The sequence below is a fragment of the Macaca mulatta genome, chromosome 10 (genome assembly GCF_049350105.2).
Source record: "Macaca mulatta isolate MMU2019108-1 chromosome 10, T2T-MMU8v2.0, whole genome shotgun sequence".
Lineage (NCBI taxonomy): Eukaryota > Metazoa > Chordata > Mammalia > Primates > Cercopithecidae > Macaca > Macaca mulatta.
Window position 1 is genome coordinate 7,644,010 of NC_133415.1, and position 21,433 is coordinate 7,665,442.

General features: G+C 43.3%; 1 protein-coding gene across 2 annotated transcripts in view; it reads left to right on the plus strand.

Moving 5' to 3' along the window:
• Positions 1–1,154: 1,154 nt before the first annotated feature.
• EFCAB6 (EF-hand calcium binding domain 6) overlaps positions 1,155–21,433 on the plus strand; it is a 306,925-nt gene continuing 286,646 nt past the window's right edge. The window contains exons 1-2 of one of the 2 annotated variants that reach the window (XM_001108976.4): positions 1,155–1,296; positions 4,451–4,587. The gene's annotated coding sequence lies outside the window, so the exon portion shown is untranslated. The remainder of the gene's footprint in view (positions 1,297–4,450; positions 4,588–21,433) is intronic. The other variant, XM_077949368.1, reaches the window with a different exon arrangement.

Sequence of the window (21,433 nt, forward strand, 5' to 3'; positions counted from 1 at the left end):
TCTTACACATTCCATTTTCTCAATGGGATAAGACCCATGGTCACTGAGTGAGGTGAGGACATAGTGGGTGCGGGAGGTCTGAGACAAGCGATGGGAAAGAATTCTCTTGGTGAACAGGAAAACTAGCTGGCCAGTGAAGTATAGTCAGACTACCCAGCAGGGACCGCATAGTATCCATCTTTGCAGCACACTTCAGGGCACCCAGTCTAACTGACCTGCCGCAGCCATGTGTGCAGGGAATTCCAAACTGCACATGTCTGCCTGGCTGCTTCTTTCCCACAGTGAGCAGCGCGGCAGGGTGCCTAACAGCAAGCTCCCTGGGTTCTTACTCTGCTCCTACCCCTGACTGGCAGTGTGTCCTTGAACAAAATGCCCTGTGTGCCTCAGTTTCCTATCCGTAAAATGGGAATAACCACAGCACCTACCTCACTGGGCTGTTGTGAAGACAAATGAAGATGACAATTACATGTAAAGTATGTACCTAGGATGGGTGAGTGCGTGGCAAGGGAGGTGCTCCACAAGGTCGGCGACAACAATTACTATCACTCACACGATTTATGGCGCTTCCACTCGGCCCTCTGTCTTAGTAGTAATTCACTCACTGAGCGAATATCAATGGAATGGATGCCTGCTGTGGGTATGGGCGGAGGCTGAGGCTACAGCCTGAGCAAAGCAGGCGAGCCCCCGTCCTCCGAGGCTGTCTCCTCGAGCACACAAGCGGACCCAGTGGGACCCGCTACCTAGTGGCCCAATGCAAGTCTCCATCAGTGCTCACCCTAACGAAGGCGCAGGATGCGATAGGAGCTTTGCCGACTTTACTCCAGCCAATCCTGACCACAGGCCCCAGTGGGCACGCTTAGCCTTTTACAGATGGAGAGTCTGCTTCTCAGAGCAGGGGGCTGACTTCCCCCGGCCACACGGCCGTATACAGTTCGGTGGGACCGGGCCGACCGCCCAGCTCGCGCTAAAGCCCACGTAACAGAAACCCGCTCCCGTGACGCGAGCCGCCACGGTTCCCGCTCCTCAGAGAACGAGACTTCCGGCGGAAATTTCTTCCGGGAGTGCAGTCGCGGAACCAACCTGGCCCGCCCCTTCCCGTTTATCTCCAATTGACCAATCATAGCTCCGCTTCTTGCCAGGCGTGTAGGCTTATTTTCCAATCAGCGACTGCCGTCGTCTCTCGGGCAACAGCGTCCTAGAGACGCCGAACGGGCGGCCCCTCTGAGACCCCTCGGCTTGGGGTCCGCGCACGCGGGTGCCGGCCCAGTTAGGCGGAGAATCGAGGAGGGGGCCCCGGTAAGGCTGCATTCGGGGTGGCCACGCGCGTGCGACAGGCCGAGGAGGGGCTGGGCGGGCGGGTAGCTCCGTGGGTCTCACTGCCCTGAGAAGGCCGGCGCTGCTGCCCACTCCCAGGCATGAAGGGGTGGTGATTTGTTTATTCACCCAGCAGGTGTTCAGGGCGCGTCTGCTTGTGCCAGGCACGTTGTAGGCCCTGGGGCCCTGTGGGAAATAGTAGGGCCCCTGTTCCCGGAGCTTACCTGATATGTGGAGAAGAACGATAAACAACGCTGACGGTGGTGACGTCTTCCTCCCTGCATCTCTGTGAGAATCAACTGGGAAATGTGTGTGGAAATGCCCTAAATCTCTCCAGTTTACATGTCTCATGCTCCTGATTTCATTTGTGCCCACACCACTCTTGTGAATATCATGATTGACTCCCTCCTGTAGACAGACGAGGACTTGAAACCTATGGGGTGAAGGGACTTTTCCAAAGTCACACAACTATCATAGGAAGTTTCTGGGCCAGAATTCAAACTCATTTCTGTCTCACGGCAAAATCTCTGCTCTTTTACACTCTTCTCCCTTAGCCTGCACATAATTACCCCTGCCTCCCTCAGAAATTTTGTTTGGAAACACTTTGTGAGGTACACATCTGTATAGGGCTTACTTGAAGGTTGTCCAAATTACCCCTCTCTCTACTCCCTTCCTTTCTTTCCAAATCTTTGCCTTTCAGGATGTCTTGCCCCTGTTAAGAGGACTCTTTCTTTTCTTTTCTTTTCTTTTTTCTTCTTCTCTCTCTCTTTCTCTCTCTCCTTCCTTCCTTCCCTCCTTCCTTCCTTCCTTACTTCCTTCCTTCCTTCCTTCCTCCCTCCCTCCCACCCCTCCCCTCTCCTCTCCTCCCCTCTCCTCCCCTCTCCGCTACTCTACTCTTTCTTTCCTTCCCTCCCCTCTCTGCCCCTCTCCTTCCCCTCCCCTCCCCTTCCCCTCTGCTCCCCTCCCCTCCCCTCTCCTCTCCTCTCCTTTTCTTTCCTGACGGAGTCTTGCTCTGTCACCCAGGCTGGAGTGCAGGGACACGATCCCATCTCACTGCAATCTCTGCCTCCTGGGTTCAAGCGATTCTCGTGCCTCGGCCTCCCAAGTAGTTGGGATTTACAGGCTCCTGCCACCACGCCCAGCTAATTTTTGTATTTTTAGTAGAGATGGGGTTTCACCATGTTGGCCAGGTTGGTTTCAAACTCCTGACCTCAAGTGATCCGCCCACCTTGGCCTAATTTAATATGTGCTCCTAAATGGGTGAACTTAACAGAAATGCTGTAAATAAATTCTACTTTCATACACTACAGTTCATGTCTTTTATCCATTGCCTTCAATTCAGCGAACGTTTACTTGGCTAAGTTCTGGGGATATGAAAGTGAGTCACAAATACCCTCTTTGAATTTATGCGAAAATATTTGCCTCCTACCCAGTCTTATTGAAAGATCCTTTGAGGATGAGGATTTTATTTTAGTTATCTGTGCTTTCCCTTTTTCCTCTATGCTCATTTTAATGCTTGGTTCATGATAGATGATCATAGATATTTATCAAGAAGTGCTTACCTGAGACTGTAAATTTCGCTCTCCAGGGAAAAACTGCCCTGTTCCAGCTATCCACTTTTCCCCCTTATACAGAGATCTCTATAGCACCCATGCTGTGATCCCTGCAGCTGATTGGCACCTGGAGGCAGAACCAGCTCCATGAGAATGTTTAGTAGCCTGGTGTCTGACCAGATCAGGAATCTGGTGGGAGGCCGCTGGCTGTTAACAAGGCAGTTGTTAACAACTGCAACAGGTTTGAGAAAACGGAATAGAAATAACATGAGTATGATACCCTTTCAGTACTAAAAGCTTCATTTTCTACTTTTGGTTTTGATCTTTCACTGCTTATTTTGTTTACTTTGTTTCAGATACCATTTGTTACTTTTTCTTTCCATCTATTTGTCCACAGTTTTACTACTTCTATTTCTACTGCAACAACTACTACTACTACTACTGGCTAATACTAATTGAACACTTACTATGTGCCAAGCACAGTTTGGTGCCTCATACTTTTTAAATTTAGTCCTCACAAGTTGGCTATGAAAAAGTACAAGTTGGGTGCGGTGGCTTATGCCTGTAATCCTACCACTTTGGGAGGCTGAGGCAGGAGGATTGCTTGAGGCCAGGAGTTTGAGACCAGCCCAGGCAACAAATTGAGACCGCCATCTCTATGGTGGCATTTGCCTGTACCTCCAGCTACTTGGTAGCTGAAGGTGGGAGGATCACTTGAGCCCAAGAGTTTTAGGTTGCAGTGAGCCATGATCATGCCACTGCACTCCAGCCTGGGCGACAGAGTGAGACCCTGTCTCAAAAAACAAAACAGGCTGGGCGTGGTGGCTCCTGCCTGTAATCCCAGCACTTTGGGAGGCTGAGGTGGGTGGATCACCTGAGGTCAGGAGTTCAAGACCAGCCTGGCCAACGTGGTGAAACCCCATCTCTACTAATACAAAAAATTAGCCAGGCATGGTAGCAGGCACCTGTAATCCCAGATACTCCAGAAGATGAGGCAGGAGAATCACTTGAACCTGGGAGGCAGAGGTTGCAGTGAGCCAAGATTGCGCCATTGCACTCCAGCCTGGGCAACAAGAGTAAAACTCCCATCTCAAAACAGACAAACCAAAACCAAACAAGAAAACAAAACAAAAGGCAAGAGGAATACAGAGAGGTTAAGGGACTTAACAAAGTTGATAAATGGTAGTGAGTATGGCTCCAACTCCAGGACTGCCTGATAATCACTTGTGTTCTTGATGAGTACGCTATCACTCTCAAATATTTATATACTCTACAAGTCCTGCCAAGGCTTTGAGATGACTTGTAAGAATAACTACAATGCAGTAAAATAGAAACATGTAAATCAGAATCATTAAAAATATAGACAGAATAGGAAGGTATCAGAAAGAAGGAATACTCAGATCATCTATAATGGTTAATAAAGTTGGGCTGGAGATTTAGCTGGGAGCTTCTTGTCAACTCATGGAAAAATAAAAGTAAAAAAAAAGAAGGTAGTAAGATTTATTTTTTTTCCAGGCAAATAAGGCCTTTTGATTCATCTGGAAAAATAGATCTAACCTATTTCTAAAATAAATTTCTCACAGGGCTCATCACAGAGGATTGGAAGGGCCTAGATTACTGCTCAATGACAAAAGTGTGGGCTTAATGTCCTCACTCTTCAGGGAGAGAATGTGGACTCTAGCATTTGAATTGAATATTTGAAATTGAAGATTTCTGAATAGTAAGTTTTCAATAACACCTTCTGAATATAGTTTTTCCCCCGGGACGTTGTAAATGGTGTTATCCTGCATCCTGGGTTGGTTTCAGTCATTTGTTTGTTCGTTTACTTAGCAGTTATTCACTGAGCGCCTGCCATATGCCATCCCCTGCCTAAGCACTGGGTATTCCCGGGCAGCGGTCATCTCACTGCTTTGGCACTCCTGGTGTTTCCATCCTGCCAGTTCTTCCTGCTGGGTTTTTTCTGGACTCACTTTTTGTTTTTTCTCTGTTATTTTATTCTGATATTCTGAGGTGACACCTATAACCGTATGCTTTTTTTTTTTTTTTTTTCCCCCGAATGCTCTGATTTATCTTTCTGTATATCCTCGGGACCTAAAAATAACAGCTACCAAATAGCTAAAGCTCACTGTGTGCCAAGCACTTCACGAATATCACCTGTGATCCATCCACAGCCTTTAGAGCGGTGGCATTTACCATTTTGGGGTCACCTACCTTTTGAGAAGTGCTCTAGAAAAATCGTCTGACACACAGTTTTGCATCTCAGCGAGTCTGTAGGGCTACAAAAGCACACACATGGACCGTGATTCCATGTTAAGAATACTTGCTTAAAGGAGAGGTATTCCAGCTGTCTCTCAGTATCTGTGGGAGATTCATTTCAGCACCCACTCGAAGATACCTAGATTCATGGATGTTCAAGTCCCTTATATAAAATGGTGTAGTATTTGCATATAACCTACAGAATCGTCCCATATGCTTTAAATTATCTTTAGATTACTTATAATACCTAATACAATGCAAACACAATACCTAAATACAGTGTAAATGGAAATCGTTATACCATATCATTGAGACAAGGGAAAAACTCCATACATGTTCAATACAGACACCAACATCCATATTTTTCCTGAATGTTTTCCATCCACGGTTGAATCCGTGGATGTGGAATCCATGGATATGGAAGGCAACTGTATCTCCCTTTTTCAAATGAGGAAACTGAGTCAGGAGGAGGTTAATTAACTTGCAAGTTCTTGTGGTAGATAGTGGAGCCAGTTTGACCCTATGCCTGCTTGATGCCAAAGCTTTTGATTTTTCCAGTGTCCAAGAATGTAGATGCTCAGTAAATGGCCGATGTATATATGGAAGTGTGTGGAAGGCTATAAAAGGAACTTGATAGTTGATGTGTCCCAAAATATAACAGAACATCCATTTGATATCAGTATAGACAAGAAGATTTTTCTCAAGTGTTTGGATTTAACTGCCAAAACCTTTTGTGTTGCTTACATTTTTTTTCCAATTTAGTCGAGTGATAATTTCCACACCCCCCTCCATGATACAGTTCCAGCAATTTTTGCTTCTGGTGCCATTTCTGTTTGGCTGTGCACACTTTTTACTCTTGTGTTGAATTATGTTTTCTCTGGATGCCAAGGCAGATGGATGGCACTTTTGTTATGATTCTGATATAAATAGCATGTGTTTAAAACTGGACATCAATACTTCTCTGGCAAATAAACAAATATATCAGTGAGATAGCCTTCTAATTGTGTTTTTCCCTTTGGTTAAGAAGTACATTTGATCAAGTCTGTGACTTGATGCTTATTTTCGGGGTATTAGTTTTTATGATCCTTGCCAATTTCTACCTCACCAAGTTCTGAAGTAATCACATTCATGAATGTCTCAAAATTCTCTTTATTTTGAAAACCTCAGCTGAGGATGGTGTAAAGTCAGGGGTGAGCTACAGAACTCCTCACAGTGTCTTGGTCTTACTCAGAACCTTGTTTAGCTTTCAAAATCAAGGGTAAAATTAGCCTAAGCTTCTATCCCTTGCAGTCGTAATGTTGATAACTGTGGTCCATCAAGAGCAAAGATTAGTGGGGTGCTTATCGCATGCTATGCCATGCTGAGTGTAAAAAGGTAAGTGGAGTCCACCGGAGGGACTTGTTGTCTAGCAGGGGCCAACAGAAAGGTGTGGAAGCAGAGAATCAAAGTGAAAATTGAGGTAGGACTAGAGGAATAGATGGGAAAATATTAGAACTTTTACTTCATGTTTTACCCACCACATCTGTAGCCCTACAGCAAAGTGATGTAAGTATGAGTGGCTTTTATCTTTTGGTTCTTGTCTTTATTAACTGAAACAATTAGCAAAGCATACCTATAAGACTTAAGTTCTTTGTAAAAGCATGATTAATTTTGGACAATAGGAAGGTCTCCTAAAGGAAGGGGATATACCCTCAGTCTTGAAAGAGTAATTGAAGTGTGCCAGGTGCAAAAGAATGAAGGAAATTCTAGCATAGGCATGAACCAAAACTCAGAAGTGAGGAACTACGTGGTGTATTGGGAGCACTGGGTGAGAACGTAGCATGCCTGGAGGTAATGGCATCTGGAAGGGTCACCTGAAGCCAGGTGGTTAATTATGTGAATGACCTTCTACCCCACAATTAAGAGTTTGAATTTCAGGCCTGGTCTGTGGCTCATACTTGTAATCCCAACACTTAAGGAGGCTGAGGTGGGAGAATCACTTGAGCCCGGAAGTTTGAGACCAGCCTGGGTAACATGGTGAAACCCTGCCTCTACAAAAATTAGCCAGATGTGGTGGCACGCACCTGTAGTCCCAGTTATTCAGGAAGCTGAGGCTAAGGTGCAAGGATCACTTGAGCCCTGAAGGTGAGGTTGCAGTGAGCCGAGATTGCACCACTGCATTCCAGCCTAAGACTTCCTCTCAAAAAAAAAAAAATAAATAAAATAAAATTGAATTTCAGTCTCTACGCCCTGGAGAAGCATTACTTCTTTTCTTTTTTCTCTTCTCTTTCCTTCTCTTCTCTTCTCTTCTCTTTTGAGATAGTCTCACTTGGTCACCCAGGCTGCAGTGCAGCGGTGTGATCTCGGCTCACTGCAACCTTCGCCTCCCAGGTTCAAATGATTCTTGTACCTCAGCCTCCCCAGTAGCTGGGATTACAGGCACCCACCACCATGCCCAGCTAAATTTTTATATTTTTAGTAAAGTCAGGATTTTGCCATGTTGGCCAGGCTAGTCTCGAACTCCTGGCCTCAAGTGATCTGCCCACCTTGGCCTCCCAAAGTGTTGGGATTACAGGCATGAGCCACTGCTCCCAGCCCTATTTTTTCTTTCTTAAAAAAATTTATATTTATTTTTATTGATGCATAATCCTTGTACGTAGTTCAGGGTACATGGGATAATTTAATACATTCATATAATTTGTAAAGATCAAATCAGTATACTTGGGATATCCATCACCTTAAATATTTGTCTTTTCTTTATGTTAGAACCATTCAAATTCTTCTCTTCTAGCTATTTTGAAAGGTACAATAGGTTATTGTAATCTATAGTCACCTTACTGATCTATCTAACACTAGGTGTTATTTCTTCTATCAGACCATATATTTGTACCCATTAATCAACCTCTCTTCACCCTCTCCTCCCCTCTACCTTTCCTGGCCTGTGCTAACCACCAATTTACTCTATCTTTGTGAGATCCAATTTTTCAGCTCTTCCATACGAGTGAGAACATGCAACATTCTTCTTTTCTGTGCTTGGCTTATCTCACTTTTTAATGAGAATGTCACATAATGACCTCCAGTTGTATCCATGTTGCTACAAATGGCAGAATTTTATTCTTTTTGATGACTGGATAATATTCCACTGGGTATATGTACCACATTTTCTTCATCCATTCATCCAGTGATGGTCACTTAGGTTGATTCTATTTTGGCTATTGTGAATTGTGCTGCAATGAACATGGATAGATGTCTTTTTGATATATTGATTTCCTGTTTTGGAGATACACACCCAGTAGTGGAATTGCTGCATCATTTGGTGGTTCTATTTTCAGTTTTTTGAGGAAAGTCCGTACTATTCTCCATAGTGGCTGTGCTCATTTACATTCCCATCAGCAGTGTACAAGGGTTCCCCTTTCTCTGCATGCTTGCCAGCATCTGTTACTGCCTGTCCTTTGGATAAAATCCATTTTATCCAAAATGGGGTGAGATGATATCTCATTGTGCTTTTGATTTGCATTTCTCTGATGATTAGTAATGTTAAGCATTTTTTCATATACCTGTTGGCCGTTTGGATGTCTGCTTTTGAGAAATGCCTATTCAGATCTTTTGCCCACATATAAATCAGATTGTTTACTTGCTGTGAGCTGTTTGAACTCCTTATATATGTATTCTAGTTGTTAATCCTTTGTCAGACGAGTAGTTTGCAAATATTTTCTCCTATTTTGTGAGTTGTCTTTTCACTTTACTGCTTGTTTCCTTTGCTGTGCAGAAGATTTTAGCTTAACGTAATCCCATTTGTCTACTTTGGCTTTGGTTGCCTGTGGTTTTGAAGTCTTACACAAAATATCTTTGCTTACACCAATGTCATGAGGCAATTCCCCAGTGTTTTCTTCTAGTAGTTTCAGGGTTTTGGGTCTTAGATTTAAGTCTTTCATCCATTTTGATTTTATTTTTGTGTATGGTGAGAAACAGGGCTCTAGTGCCATTCTTCTACATATAGTTATCCAGTTTTCCCAGCACTATTCATTGAAGAGACTGTCTTTCCCCATTGTGTGTTCTTGGCATCTTTGTCAAAGATGAGTTGGCTGTAAACGTGTGGATTTGTATCTGGGTTTTCTATTCTGTTCCATTGTTCTCTGTGTCTGTTTTTATGCCATTGACATGCTGATTTGATAGCAATAGCTTTGTAGTAAATTTTGAAGTCATGTAGTGTGATGCCTTCCACCTTGTTCTTTTTGCTCAGGATTGCTTTGTCTACTAGGGATCTTTTGTGGTTCCATGTAAATTTTAGGATTTTTTTTCTATTTCTATGAAGAATGCCATTGGTATTTTGGTAGGGATTGCATTGAATCTGTAAATTGCCTTGGGTAGTATTGCCATTTTAACAACATTAATTCTTTCAATCCATGAACATGAAATACCTTTCCATTTGTTGGTGTCCTCTTCAATTTCTTTCATCGGTGTTTTATAGTTTTCCTTCTATCAGTTTTTCACTTCGTTGGTTAAATTGATTCTTAGGTATTTTATATTCTCTGTAGCTATTGTAAATAGGTTTTTTCCTTGCTTTCTTTTTTAGTTTGTTTGCTGTGGGTGTGTATAAATGCCACCAATTTTTGTATGTTGACTTTGCATCTTGCAACTTTATTGAATTTATCAGTTCTAACAGGTTTTTGGTGGAGTGTTTGGTTTTTCTTCTAAATATAAGATCACATCATCTGTGAACAAGGCTAATTTGACTTCTTCCTTTCCAACTTGGGTCTTCTTTTTTTTTTCTTAATCTAGCTAAAGGTTTGTTGACTTCATGTTTTCAAAAAACTAACTCATGTTTCATTGATTTTCTGTATTTTTTTCTTGTCTCAATTGTGTTTGTTTATCCTCTGATTTTTTTTTTTTTTTTTTTTTTTTTTTTTTTCTGAGACAGGGCTCTGTTGCCCAGGCTGAAGTGCAGTAGCAGGATCATAGCTCACTGCAGCCTCGAACAGCTGAGCTCAAGCAATCCTGCCTCAGCTTCCTGAGTAGCTAGGACTACAGGTGTTTGCCACCACCATTCCCCGCTAATTTTTTAAAAAAAGTTTTTGTAGAGGTGGGGTCTTGCTATATTGCCCAGGCTGGTCTTGAACTCCTGGCCTCAAGCAATCCTCCACTGCATCCTCCCAAAGTACTGGGATTGCAGGTGTGAGCCACCGTGTCCAGCCTCTGATCTTTATAATATCTTTCTTTCCACTACTTTTGGGTTTGGTTTGTTCTTGCTTTTCTAGTTCCTTGAAGTGCATCATTAGGTTGTTTCTTTGAAGCCTATTTTTTTTGACATAGGCATTTATTATTATAAACTTCCTTCTTAGTACTGCTTTTGCCGTAGCACATAGACTTTGGTGTGTTGGATTTTTGTTTCATTTATTTCAAGAAATTTTAAAATGTCCTTCTTAATTTCTTCATTGATTCATTGGTCATTCAGGAGTATGTTGTTTAATTTCCATGTGTTTGTGAGTTTCTGAGGTTCCTTTTGTTATTGATTTATAGTTTTATTCCATTGTGATCAGAGAAGATACTTGATATGATTTCTACTTTTTTGAATTTGTTGAGACTTGTTTTGTGGCCTAAGATGTGGTCTATTCTGAAGAATATTCCATGTGCTAATGAAAAGAATATGTATTCTAGCTGGGTACAGTGGTGTGTGTCTATAATCCTAAATACTTGGGAGTCTGAGGGGAGGATCACTTGAGCCCAGGAGTTTTGAGTCCAGTCTAGGCAATATAGCAAGACCCCATCTCTAAAGAAAGAAAAAGAAAATGAAATGTGTATTCTGAAGCAGTGAGTGAAATGTTCTGTAAGTATCAGTTAGCCTTATTAGGTCTAGTCTGTAGTTTAATGGCAATGTTTCTTTGTTGACTTTCTATGTAGATGATCTATTTATAATCGAGAGTGAAGTGTTTTGAAGTACCCTATTATTATTGTATTGCAATCTGTCTCTCCTTTTAGATCTAGTAATATTTAACTTTAGGTCCTTGTGAGCTCTGGCATGGCTTGCATATATATTCATAATTGTTATATCTTCTTGCTGAATTGATCCCTTTATATAGTGACCTTCTTTTTGTTTTTTGATAGGTTTTGATTTTATTCAGCTTTATTAAAGATACTTTCCATAACCGATCATGGTATTTAAGCAGGACATGGGCAGACAATCGTTAACAGTATTTAACAACTTTCAAACTCCCTTCTTCAATGGACTACCAAAAATCAGAAAGCCATTATCAAACCCTATGAAGTCTTCATTTCATGCTCTGTACAGGGAAAGTTTAGAGTGAGGGTTGAAGAACTTTTCATGAGCCAACCATGACTTTCAGGAAGTGAAATGAAAATGGGAGAATTTATCTAAAGATCCACAATCTAGAAAGAGAACCACTGCTCTTCTGAGGGGCACCATCTCAGTGGCCTCACTGGAAAGTCCAGATTGCCTGACACACTGATAACCAATTATTGAGGGTCAGGTCCCAACAGGTATCTCGGTTTAAGGGAGTTAAGTATATGCTAAAGGTGGAAAGAGAAAAGAGGAGGACATAAAAATGAGTTTGTTTTCCCCTCCTGAAGGCTTTCATGCTAAAGTGGCTATGTGTGTCAAAGCCAGGAAATCCCGCCTTGTGGGAGCCAAGAGGAAGTCTCTCAAAACTGGAAGCGAAAGGTGTTTTCTCCACATCAGTCTAGTTTTGAAGACATTCTATTAGTGACATATGCTCCTTCCCCAAAAGGCAAATGAAGTGTTCTGGTGCTAACAATATAGCTTCTCCATTTTTATAAAACTTGATTAAAATAGTATTTCAAACTGTACAGTCATCAGAGGTACACAGCTATTAAAAATATACACACTTCACTTGGCATCTCCAACACCTTCAGCTTTCTGTGCCTGGTCTGTTTTGGCATCTCCATGTTGTGCAAGGTTATTCTCCTCCTTGCCAATATCAGCTTTACCCTTTTTCCCTTTGGGTACCTTCTCTGTCTTCTTTGTAGGGGCCCTTTTAGGCTTGGGCTCTGGCTTTGGAGGAGCAGGTTTAGCAGACAAGCTTGCAGATCTCTGTGATTTGTCCTTCATCTTGGTTTTATCTTTTGTTTGTTTGTTTGTTTTGAGACAGAGTCTTGCTCTGTTGCCTAGGCTGGAGTGCAGTGCGTGACCTTGGCTCACTGCAACCTCTGCCTCCTGGGTTCAAGTGATTCTCCTGCTTTAGCCTCACCAAGTAACTGGGATCATGGGCACTCCCCACCATGCCCAGCTAATTTTTCATCTTTTTAGTAGAGATAGGGTTTTGCCATGTTGGCCAGGCTGGTCTCGAACTCCTGACCTCAGGTGATCCACCCGCCTCGGCCTCCAAAGTGCTGGGATTACAGGTGTGAGCCACCCAGCTGGTTTTATCTTCTTTCATGTCCTATTCAACCTTTCTCTTGGGTATGGTGATGATGGCAGTGGGATGTCAGTGCTGGGTGCAGGATGTAGCACTACACAACCTCTTGTCAGTTCAGGGGACATCTCACCTCTTCTTCACACTACTTGATAATCTTTGATTTATAGTCTATTTTATCTGATACAAGCAAAGCTATTCCTGCTCTTATTTTGGTTTTCATTTGCATGGAATATCCTTTCCATCACTTCCCTTTCAGTCTGTGTGTGTTTTTATAGGTGAAGTGGGTTTCTTGTAGGCAGCATATTGTTGGGTGTTGTTTCTTAATCTATTCAGACACTCTGTGCCTTTTAATTGGACAACTGAGTCAATTAACATTGAGTGTTATTATTGATGAGTAAGAACTTACTGTTGTCATTTTGTTGCTTTTTTCTGTTTGTTTTATAAGTCTTCCCTTCCTTCCTTTCTTACTGTCTTCCCTTGTGCTTAAGTGATTTTCTCTGGTAGTATGTTTTAATTCATTGCTTTTTAGGTTTCTGCATTATAGTTACCATGAGGCTTACAGAAACATCTTATAGATATAAGAAATTATTTTAAAAAGATGACAGCTCATCTTAGGTTACAAAAAAGAATATAAACAAACAAAAAATGAAAAAAAATTCTACACTAATTCTATCTGCCCCACATTTTGACTTTTAGTTGTCTCAATTTACATATTTATATTACCCATCTCAACAGGTTGCAGTAGCTATTACTGTTTTTTTGTTTTTTTGTTTGTTTGTTTGTTTGTTTTGAGATGGAGTCTTGCTCTATCACCCAGGCTGGAGTACAGTGGTGCGATCTCGGCTCACTGCAAGCTCTGCCTCCCAGGTTCATGCCATTCTCCAGCCTCAGCCTACTGAGTAGCTGGGACTACAGGCACCCGCCGCCACGCCCTGCTAATTTTTTGTATTCTTTTAGTAGACACGGGGTTTCACTGTGTTAGCCAGGATGGTATGGATCTCCTGACCTCGTGATCCATCTGCCTTGGCCTCCCAAAGTGCTGGGATTACAGGCGTGAGACACCACACCCAGCCTCTATTACTGTTTTTAAAAAATTTCTCTTTTGGGCTTCATGCTAGAGTTATGAGTAGATTGCACACCACAATTCCTGTATTAGAGTATCTCAAGTTTGTCTGTGTACTTAATTTTACCAGCATGTTTTATATCTTTAGTTTTGTTTTTTCTGAATGTTAGTGTTTTCTTTCTTTCAGATTGAAGTCCTTTGGCATTTCTTGTAAGACAGGTCTGGTGATGGTGAATTCTCTCAACTTTTGTTTGTCTGGGAAATACTTTATCTCTCCTCCATAGTTGAAGGATAACTTTGCTGGATATAATATTCTTGGATGACAGTTTTTTTGTTTTCTTTTAGAACTTTGAAAATTTGTTCCCTTCCCCCCTGGCTGTATGATTTCTGTTAAGAAGTCTGTTGCAAGATGAATGGGCGCTCCTTTATATATTACTTGCTTTTTTCCCTCTTGCTGTTTTTAGGATTCTCTCTTGTTCTTGACTTGACAGTTTATTATTTGCCTTGAAATAGTCTTATTTGGGTCAAATCTGTTTGTTGTTTTCTGATCTTCCTGTACCTGGATATTTATATCTTTCTCAAGTTTTGGAAGGTTTTCTGTTATTATTTCTTTGAATAAGCTTTGTACCCCTTGCTCTTGCTCAATTCCCTTGAATACCAATGATTTTTTAAAATTTCATCTTTTGAGGAAAATTTATATATCTTATAGGTGATCTTCATTGCTTCTTGTTCTTTTTTTCATTTTTCTCCTCTGAGTGTATTTTCAAATAGCCTGTCTTCAAGCTAACTGATTCTTTCCTCTTCTTGATCCATTCTGCTGTTGGTAGCCTTTAATGATTTTTTCGGTTCAGCAAATGTATTTCTCAGTTCCAAGATTTCTCCTTTTTTTAAAAAAAAATTATTTCAATCTCTGCTAAATTTCTCTGATAAAGTTCTGAATCGATTTTCTGTGTTATCTTGGAAATCACAGAGTTTCCTTAAAATTGCTATTTTGAATTCTTGGACAGATAGCTCAAATACCACTGTTTCATTAGGACCAGTTACCGGTTCCTTGCTTTGATTGCTCGGAGAAATCATGATTCCCTGTTTGCTGCTGTTTTTTGTGGACGTACATCTGTGTTTTCGCACTGAAGGATAGTTGTGTATTCCAGTTTTCTCTAGATTTTTTTGTTTTGTTTTGTTTTCATTGGATATATTTTCTTAGAGGTTCTTTACTGCTAGCTTGCTGTCTCCTTTTCTGCTGTAGTTGTTAGAACCTTGAGCTCAGGTTCACCTTGTCTCTAGTAACTGCTTGGAATGCTGCCCTTCCTGAATGGGTCGGGGGGTGTCCTAAAGGGGATGTCCCAGCAGTGTGGGAAGGCTGGCTAGGGTTTGTGTCCAGAGGACCAGCATGTACCTGCTGAAAAGCCACTCTGATTTGGTGTCTCCTTTTGTTGAGTTATAGAGCAGAGTTTCAAGAGCTGGAGATGGTAGTCCCACCTCCCCCTCTTTACCTCTTTACCTCTTTCTGTCCTCCGGGATGTTTCTCCCTTCAGGCACTTGTGATGGATTAAGGCAGGTACAGGTCTCCTGCCAGGGAACCCAAGATGGTGGAAAAGCTGGTTGTCCACCTCAGCCTCACTTTTCTCAGTGTAGAAACAGTGAATTGGGGGAAAATTTCTTTGCAGGCTTGGTGCCAGGCAGAATGAGGGGAGGGGTGTTATGGATGTGGAAGTTGAATTCTCTTACTGTGCCCTCAGAGCTGTGGCCCCAAGATCTGTTTCATCTTCATATGAGAATTCTGGAATATTCCTGGTGATAATGTTGGCCCTGTATATTTACTTTTGGTTTTCAGGTGGGAGTGAAGCCAGCTTGCTTCTATGCTGCCATTTTGGAACCGGATTAATCCATGTTTTTAAAAAACTTTATTTTGAAATAATTTTAGATTCACATAAAAGTTATAAAATTAGTACTGTGTTCCTGTGTACTTCTGGCATCTCCCAGTGATAATATCTTACAGAATAACTAGAGTATAATTATTGAAACTGGGAAATTGACACTGGTTCAACATCAATTTAATTAAAGTCAATACTAACTAAAGACTTTACTCACATTTCGCTAGTTTTTACCAGTGTGCCTATCTTTTTCCTGGGTGACTAGTCCTATGAAATTTTAACACATGTATAATTTGACGTTGTACGTGTGTGTGTGTGTGTGTGTGTGTGTGTGTGTGTGTGGAGACAGGTTCTCATTCTGTTACCCAGGCTGGAGTGCAGCAGTGTGATCATAGCTCACTGCAACCTTGAACTACTGGACTCAAGTGATCCTCCCATCTCAGCCTCCTGAGCAGCCGGGACTATAGGCACACCACCCTACTTGGGTAATTAAAAAAATTTTTTTTTTGGTAGAGATGCGGTCTTAGTATGTTGCCCATGCTAGTCTTGAACTTTGGGCCTGAAGCAATCGATCCTCCAGCCTTGGCCTCCCAAAGTGCTGGGGTTACAGGTGTGAGCCACTGCTCCCAGCTGCATTGTGTATTTTTTTTTTTTTTTGAGACGGAATCTTGCTCTGTTGCCCAGGCTGGAGTGCGGTGGTGCGATCTCGGCTCACTGCAAGCTCTGCCTCCCAGGTTCATGCCATTCTCCTGCCTCAGCCTCCTGAGTAGCTGGGACTACAGGTGCCCGTCACCATACCTGGCTAATTTTTTGTATTTTTAGTGGAGGCGGGGTTTCACCATGTTAGCCAGGATGGTCTCGATCTCCTGACCTCATGACCCATCTGCCTCGGCCTCCCAAAGTGCTGGGATTACAGGTGTAAGCCACCGCGCCCGGCTGCATTGTGTATTTTCAAGCAAGGGAGTACCATAATTATGCCTGTGCTGTAGAAAGGTAAATCCTGGAAACAGAGGAGGATGAATCAGAGGTGAAGCTGGAGACCTAGAAGTGATCTGAGGCCATTTCTGTAATCTCAGTGAGTGCACATGAACTGGACAGTGACCTCAGGGATGCAGAGAGGCAGAAGATAGATTTAAGAGGTGTTCTCCCAGTAAAACTGATATCACTCGCTGACTGATTAGAAAGAGGACTCCAGGCAGGAGGCCACAGGCAGGCGTTGTCTACCTTGTGTTGTCAAGCTTCAGCAGCTGAAGCAAATCCACTCATGCGTTTAATACCTCTGAACACCAGTCACTGGCCTTGGGTCTGGAGATGTAGTGATGATGTCAATTACTTTGCCTCTAGTCTTTATGGAACTCAAAGTCTAGTGGGACACAAGCCTTAATCAAAGACTCATCCCAGTAGCTACATCATTACAAATTGGACTAAGGCTATGAAGGACAACAGAGGTTGTTGTGAAAGCATGTAAGGGAAGCCAGCCTAGTGTGCGGTGTCAAGGCATTTGAACTGAAATTTAGGACCTGAATTCTCAGAGAGTGATGTCCCGCCCAGCAGCACCAGCATCTCCTGGGAACTGGTCAGCAATGCAAATTCTCTCTGTTTTTTTTTTTTTCTTTTTTGAGACGGAGTATTGCTCTGTCGCCCAGGCTGGAGTGCAGTGGCACAATCTCAGCTCACTGCAAGCTCTGCCTCCCGGGTTCACGCCATTCTCCTGCCTCGGCTTCCTGAGTAGCTGGGACTATAGGTGCCTGCCACCACACCTGGCTAATTTTTTTGTATTTTTAGTAGAGACAGGGGTTTTGCTGTATTAGCCAGGATGGTCTCGATGTCCTGACCTCATGATCCGCCTGCCTCGGCCTCCTAAAGTGGTGGGGTTATAGGCATGAGCCACCATGCCCAGCCTTTCTTTTCTTTTCTTTTCTTTTCTTTTCTTTTCTTTTCTTTTCTTTCTTTCCTTTCTTTCTTTCTTTCTTTTTTTGAGACAGAGTCTCACTGCGTTGCCCAGGCTAGAGTGCAGTGGCACAATCTTGGCTCACTGCAACCTCCGCCTCCTGGGTTCAAGCAGTTCTCTGCCTCAGCCTCTGAAGTAACTGGGATTATAGGCACTCTGCCACCACGCCTGTCTAATTTTTGTCTTTTTAGTAGAGATGGGGTTTCACCATCTTGGCCAAGCTGGTCTTAAACTCCTGACCTCGTGATTCACCTGCCTCAGCCTCCCAAAGTGCTGGGATTATAGGCATGAGCCACTGAGCCCGGCCAGCAATGCAAATTCTTAGGCCTCACCCTGACCCAGGACTGGAATGGGAATCTGGAGTGGGCCCAGCAATCTGTTTCTAACAAACCCTCCAGGTGATCCTGATGTCCACTCAAGTGTGGGAACTCTTGATTGTTAGGACAAGGAGGTGCTCATTAGTCAGAGGGGCGAGGGATAGGTGGTCTAGGTAGAGGTTACAGCAGGTGAAGAGAAAAAAACCCTTGCTTGGGAATGAGCACATTTGAGGGACTGCCGGTGTGGTTGAGGCAGAGGGAGCCGGGGGAGGGTGGCAGCAGAGAAGCAGGGGAGGGCCCGTGCTGCAGCCACAAAGACACCAAGGACTTTGGTCTTGGTTCTAAGAGCACTAGGAGGTAATTGGAGTATTCTAAGCAAGGAAGTAACACAAAGAGATCAGCATTTGAAATGATTATGTTGGTTGTTGTGAGGAAGACAGAAGGGACCACAGTAGGGGTGTGTGTATATGTATGTGTGTGTGTGTGTGTGTGTGTGTGCATTGGATTGAGACATGAAAGAGAAGTGGTGCTCATACAGTGGTCACATAAAATCCCTCCACCTGGGAATCCTACAATTTAGTGTGAAATTCATGTGATTTGCCTAAGGTTTTCTTTTTTTTTTTTTGAGACGGAGTCTGGCTGTGTCGCCCAGGCGGAGTGCAGTGGCCGGATCTCAGCTCACTGCAAGCTCCGCCTCCCGGGTTTACGCCATTCTCCTGCCTCAGCCTCCCGAGTAGCTGGGACTACAGGTGCCCGCCACATCGCCCGGCTAGTTTTTTGTATTTTTTTGAGTAGAGACGGGGTTTCAACGTGTTAGCCAGGATGGTCTCGATCTCCTGACCTCGTGATCCGCCCGTCTCGGCCTCCCAAAGTGCTGGGATTACAGGCTTGAGCCACCGCGCCCGGCCTTGCCTAAGGTTTTCTACACAGTTCTCCAGTAGCTTGCAAATCATTGGATTGTTTGACAAACCCAAAGGCTCCATTCTTGTAGCTTGCATAGGCCCAATAAGAAAATCTGTCAGCCAATCTGTGCTAACCCCATTGCTCTCTTATTTTTCAGAATTCCCAAAGTCAGAAATACTTTATCTTGAAGGGAATGAAACAAAATAGCACCAAAACAAATGCTCCCAAAGGCAACAGCACCCTCTCAGGCAGTACCAAAGCCGGGTGAGGAGCTCCTCCTCCCTGAGCGTCTGTGCTCACTGATGTAGCTTTTGCACAGTAGACACTCAGGTCATTGTGCATGGCTTCAGGTCTCAAGAGAAAGGTGCTTTAAAAGTTGATTGTGTTACCATTGCCACTTCTATCTGGTTTGTGTCCGTCATCCAGGCAACAAGCATTTACTAAGTGCTGACTCCTGTGCCAAAATGTTGTAAGCATTCTCATATATATCACATCAGCAAGCATTGGCTTATACATTTTAACAGTGGATGACCTTAATTTGGTGCTCAGCATGAATGGAAATACTAGACAACTGCAGTGAGTTCAGAGAATGATTCCACCCATATCACTGTGGGACAGCAGGGCCCACTCGACAATCCAGCTTTTCTTAAACCTAGATTCACATTTCCTGCGATAGGTGGCAGCAGCAGCAAGACTTCTAGTTCCTGAACCCTGAAACTGGGAAACTTGCAACTTTGCAGGAGCTGAGGTCTTACTTAGACTTGGCTTGAATATAAATAGGATGTGCTCAGCACTCCTTGTCTGCTTATAGGAGCGGGGAGAGAGCGTAATTGTCGCCAGCTCTTACACTTTAAAAGGCTTCGAGTGAAACCGTTTTGAGATGTTTGACAGCACACTTGTGGTCAGTGCTTCTGACATGACTTGTTTTTTCTCAGTTGCCGTATCTGTGTCTGTCATCACATCAGGTGTGGTGGGTCTGACGATATTCATGAGGTAATAGTGAATTTCTGAGATAGCTCCTGAAATTAGACTTTTATATCCATGATAAAGAGTATTACAAACAAAACAATATAAGCTTTTTTCTATAGGCTCTGTATCTGGGGCAGCAAGACATTCATGCTAGTGTGAACTAACACAAAACACAATTACTTAATTTGGTTCAACGTAACAGTCATCAGTTTTTGGAGGACGATGCGCTGGGCACACGATGAAGCCCGACCCTGGCTCCCACGGCATCAATGACCTGACAGGGCAGACAGACACTGAACAGTCATGGGGCCGAGGGTGCCCATTAAGGAAACCCGGCTGACCCTGGCCACCAGTTCTCAGTAGGAGGTTGAGTGAGGAATCGTGGATGGCATGGAAACTTTTACCTTGAATGGTGGGAAGAAGAGAGACTCTTCAATAAAATACAGGAGTAGAAGGACATGTGGTGTGCATGTGTGCTATTCTGTGTGTGTGGTATGTGTGTCTGTGGGGGGTAAGTGGTCTGTGGTATGTGTGTGTTTGGCGTGTATGTTTCCGTGGGGGGTGAGTTGTGTGTGATCTATGTGTTTCTATGGGGGGGTGAATTGTATGTGGTACATGTGTATGATAAAGGTGGTGTGTGTGTGTGTGTGTGTGTGTATGTGTGGTGAGTGTGTAGTGTGTGTTGGGAGGCGAGTGCTGTCTGAATGGCAGGGCTGTGGAAACCATTTATTTGTCAGTAATTTGGAGCAGCAGTTACGTGCCGAGTACTCTGGGGCTGGGGGTAGAGTGGTGTAAACACACCCTTTTATTTCGTAGAGCCTACCATGGAGTTAATTTCCCAACTAAAAGTATAACGCCAAGTTGGGGTATGTGCAGTGCTGGGGAAGTGGAGGCTGTGTGAGAGACTCTGCAGGGAGGATGCTGGGTGTTCAGAGAAATCTCTCCAGAAGGTGACGTTCCAGGAGGTCTCAAGGCAGAGGAATCGGCCAGGGCGGAGCAGGGCCGAGTGACCCACGGGGCCATGACAGGGGAGACGTGGGCAGGAGCCAGCTCCTGTCCTGCCTAGTGGGGACTGGTAGGCATGATGTCTAGAACATGCCATGACACGCTTATTAAAGAACATTTAACATAAAAAGATCAATGTCTCCATCATCCCCAGGTAGCAATTTTTGTCATATATTCTAGTCCCTGTCCATTTGTGACAATACATTTTTATATCATTGTGTTCATAGTGTATGCCCCACTGTACTTGTTCTCTTGACATTGTCCTAAATATGTTTTGATGTTTTTACATATTTTCTAGTTACCAGTTATAGCAGTGATATCCTACTCCATTAAAATATATTAACTTTGCGCGATTTGTTACATTTTTCTTTTGATTTCTAGGTTTGTAGGGGTGGGTGTTACAGTGTGTGAGGTTAGACTGTCTGTGACAATGAGGTTCAGGCAGGGCAAGGGGCTGTACAGGGCCTGGGGAGCCACTTGGTGGAAGGAGGCTGCATCCCAAATGTGTGGCCATAGTGTTGCCTAGCTGTGGAGGCAGGTCAGTTTATAAGCTCAGATTTTTCTGCTAAATTGAATTCAGATGACTGGCTAAATTGTTTTTTGTGATACCCTATCATTTGGAATATATTTGTAAATCAACTTGCATTCTTATAATTCCTATGTTTAGAACAATAGACTAGGGGTTGCCAGTAGAGTCTGTCAAAGATATTAAGGCAGTATGAGACTGGAATGGGGGAGGCGGGACTGGTCTTCAAATGTTGGTGGCACAAACGCTGGAATCCTCATATTTGATTAGAAATGTATGTAGATGACTTGCTTTTAATTTTCTACACATTCTCTTGAGTAGGTTGTGGA